A 4,618-nucleotide genomic window follows, 5' to 3' on the forward strand; every position below is an offset into this window, starting at 1 on the left:
ATTCATTATTCATATATCTATGTACATATATCATCATCATCATCATCTCTGTGTGGTCGGTCGGTCACGCAGACCAAAATACATGAACATACATATGTACATACATTCTTCATTTCTTTCTTATCTATCTAGTATCTAGTCAAGGGAGTTTATTAAGAAGTTTTACAAGAGAACCATTTCAAATGCAAGTGGGCGGGCAATCACACACAAGAATCAACCAAACTCGTTAGTACGGCTCTTTTATTGACACAACTATCAATAATTATTGACATAAAAGAGTTGATAGTTGTGTCAATATCTTGGCTTGTGAGATTTCAAACCTCCAACGCCTATGTTAGAAACAAGATGCTTCAAATTATTGAGCAAGGAACGATATATAACGTAAAATAACAACCAAGCAAGCAAGGATACACAGGTATGAATGAATGTATGATTTATCTTGAGCTTTTTAAGATATATTGTGTGCCTATAAGAGATTTGTTGAAGTTGGGGAGATATTTACAAGGGACACAATTGCATGTGAAGGAATTTAAGGGGAGATTGTGGAACATTCAAAAGCTAAAACATGGTGGCGAATAATGTGTCTTGTTGAAAGGAAAGTAGGGCAAGACAATCAAAGTGTTATCATAAACTCAAAGTCACGAAGATACACATGGCAAACATTTGGTGTTTGGCAATGCCTCTTATTAAATTTTGAAGGTGAAACTCCATCATGGGTTGTCTCTAATTAGTAGAAGATATTATCTTAAAAAATAATTCGCATTGGGTAGGAGACATAGGAGTGAGAGGAAGTGAATTGTTGGAGGTGATTGTCAACGAAGTATGCCATGATCCACACAAAATGCCCAACCATGGGCATCACATTGAAAAGTTGACTAGTTGAGAGTGAAGCACACCTTTGGTGAGCATTGTGAAAATCTTACCATGTTCATCTATGTGGAAGAGGATAGAAGGTGGGACTGGTGGATATGTAGCCAAGAGTCAATTGAACAATTTATCAATGACGCAACCATCTAATTAAGGTTAACCCTCCAAGGTGGTTATTTATTGGGGGGCTTCAAAAGGAAGTTTTGAACCTAATGAGCTTGACCCAACTCTAGGGACACAATTATCAATCAAGTTGTTGGTTGTCAACATACAACATTGGGTATAAGAGCATATCAAATTGTTGTTCAATGGAACTTCAAGGTAGAAGTGCAAGAGATGTGTGATGAGGGGTAGTTCAAAAAGCTCATGGTAATAAGCAAGCGGAACAACAAAATGTTTGTTGTTGTCCTCGCTCCATTTTGTCCACATATTCCGGGAGTGTGCCATTGAGCTTGAACCAATAATTGGCCATAAAAACAATTGGCATTGAAGCTTTGGATGAATAATTAGAGCTTGAGTTTCACAATGTGAAGATGAGGATGACAATTGTTGGTGGAGGGGTCCGTCAATGAGAGGAATGTCCTTAAGCAAAAAATTTACTAATGTAGGTTCCAAATGATGAAAAACAATGTGTTATGCGTGATGCTTGCAAGTGGGGTTGTGGTTTGTGTCTGATTTGCGGAAATGGGTGTCAAGGACGTGTAATCTTGACTCACAACATGTGGGATGTTGAGTGAAATGAATATGAAGGGAGGTGGGGATGTGCGGTGAACATTGTTAGAGATGAGGCTGTCGAAGCGGAACCATAAACAACATCTTAGTATGAAGACCAACCACTTTCACGACAAATATTAGCAAGCAACTTAACAATGATCAAGATCAAAACAGAGTACGAGAGAGAGAAACAGAGAGGCACAAACATACAAACGGTATTATTCAAATGGCAACCTCAACAACTACATTACTAAAAGTCAATTTAAATACTAACAGACTTAGGGTAACTTCCCTTTCCAATAATTACAATTATGGCCTAAACCTAGTATGTCAAAGGGGACAATGTGAATACGTCCATAATGTACTTGTATTCGACACTCCCCCATAATGGGCGTATAAAACAAAAATATGTAAAAAATAATGAATTGAAATACAAATTTATATAAGGTTCTTGGATAAGTCAGCTTTTGTCTGAATCGACAATGTCCAGAAACAAGAAGCCAAATTGGTTGTGTTCATTGCCGAATCTCATAATGTTGATTCTAAATGCTTGAAACCATCTTGAATGTCCGACTCAATCGGATTGATTTCTCTTAACGCCTATCTGGTGGTGAAGAGACCAGAAACTGTTTGTCGGCAGACATTTGGTCATCCCATTTGCGACATTATCGGTTGTCGATATTTTCTTGAGGCCGATTTTCTCATAAATGACGTAGTTCCGAACAAAATGATATCTTACGTCTATATGCTTTGAGGCGTTGTGATGGACCGGATTTCGTGACAAAGCGACGACGCCTTGATTGTAGTTGTAGACAACTGGAGCCGAATCAGAGCTTCCTTTGCCATGTTGGACGCAATTATGTATTCGATTTCGATGGTTGAGGTCACCGTGCATTCCTGGAGTTTCGACTTCCAAGAGATTGCTCTATTGCCAAATTTAAAGTAATATTCGGTTGTCGATTTCCGACCGTCTAAGCAACCAGCAAAGTCCTAGTCAATATAATTGACTACGCTTGAAGTCTCGTTCAAGCCGAATAGGATGTTGTATTTTTTTGTGCCTACCAAATATCTGAACACATGCTTCATTGTGTTCCAATGCACTTGATCGGGATTGTGCATGAATCTGCTGATGACTCCTATGACAAGGGCTAAGTTTGGCAATGTTGCAACCATTGCATACTTCAAGGAGATGCTTCATAGTTTCCCCCTCTCGGACCAGATGTTGGGCAGTCCCTTTGAGATAGTCGAAGGATATTTGGAGGAGGGGTCAAAACAGATTTGATTGATTGCATGTTGAAGCATTCTAAGACATGTCCAATATAGATGGCTTGAGACTGAAATAGTTGTCATAGTCATCGATTTCGAATCCGACTTATTTTCATCCCCAAAATGTGTCTTATTGGGCCGAGGTCCTTCATGGAAAACTTCAACCACAGTTGCCGAACGAGTTCGGCGAGCTCTCCAACATACTGGTCGAAGAGTAGCATGTCATCCACATAGATGATGAGGAAGATGGGTCACCCATCTTCAGTTATTTTGGTGAAGAGGTTGTGGGCCTCATTGCTCTCGAAGAAGCTGACCGATTGGATGAAGTCATCGAACTTCTTGTACCACCGTTGGGGTGTCTGCTTCAGGCAGTATAAACTCTTCAAGAATCTATAGACTAGATGCTCTTGGCCAGATACCACAAATCCTTTCAGTTTCTCCATATAAATCTCTTCCTCTAGGTCACCATGGAGGAAGGTAGTTTTGACATCTAGGTAAATTAGTTCTAGTCCTTGGTTGCCATGACATTGAGCATAAAGCGAAGGGTTGTCATTTTCCTCACTGGTGAAAAGATTTTGTCGAAATCAACGCCATATTCCAATTAGAACCCTTTTGCTACTAATCTAGCCTTCAATTTTGGGTTGATTGGATTAGACGTCTCTTTTAATCTGTAGACCCATTTGCATGGAAGGGCACGTCAATTTTTCGAGAGTTCAACCAGGTCCCAAGTCTTATTTTGCCAAATGGAGTTCATCCCTTACTCCATCGCCAGATGCCATGTAGCCGAATTGGCTAATGCCGATGCTTCTTCATGTGACATCCGCTCGCCTGCGTCTGTAAAGAAATTTCTGGGAGAATATCTCTCTGGAAGCTGAGACAGTCTTTCGGATCGTCTTGGTATGATTGGGCTAGCCAAATCGGGTGTTTACATCGGATAGTCTGGAGTCGAAACGTTCAGTTGTGCCAAATCAGCTAGAGCTGATTCGGTACTAGAGGATTTGGTTACCAGTGAAGCCAACCTTATGTTTTGGGTTGGGCCATCATGAAGGGCTGACACTTCTGAAAAAGTTACCCTTCGAACTTCAATAGGTCTTTTGGTCGTCTTGTGCATGACCGACTTGTTGAAGACAACATTCAAACTTCGGTTGACCTATCTATTCTATGGATCCCAGAGTCAGTATCCAATTTCTATGCTTGCTCCATAGCGAAGGAAAATGTATTTCCTGGACCTGGGTTCTGTTAGGATTTGACGCTTTCCAAACCTTCACCTCTCGGCCACAACCGAGGAAACACGAATCAATGCAGTAGAAAATCGAAGACACAGAGAGAGACTCGAATGCACAGGATTTATCGTGGAAAACCCTGGACGGGAAAAACCACGGGAGTGCAAGACTCCAACTATCACTATACGCAGGGAATGTACAATGGCGAGCTGCAAAGCGACGACCTTGAGCTCGCTGTCCTCGCCACAGACGGCGGTATTACACAGAGGCGTCGACCTCTTCCTTTCTCTCTCTCTGCTGCTCTCACTTCGCTCCCTCTAAGTGGAAAACAGAAAGACGAGCAACAACAAAAAACTGTTTGCCCTAAGTCATATTTATACACATATGACTTTCGGGCTATTTACAAATATAGCCTCAAGGGGCCTTGGCAAACATATTCACAAATATGTCCCCGCATCCGGATCTCTCTCCGGGTACATTCGTCATCCGGCTCCGTAGCCGGGGTCTTCATCATCCGGATCCGGAACCGGGTCTTCATCATCCGGCTC

This window comes from Azolla caroliniana, unplaced genomic scaffold (assembly GCF_043228905.1).
Source record: "Azolla caroliniana isolate FFs.n. ecotype wild unplaced genomic scaffold, voAzoCaro1.0.p SCAF_12, whole genome shotgun sequence".
NCBI classification, from domain to species: domain Eukaryota; kingdom Viridiplantae; phylum Streptophyta; class Polypodiopsida; order Salviniales; family Salviniaceae; genus Azolla; species Azolla caroliniana.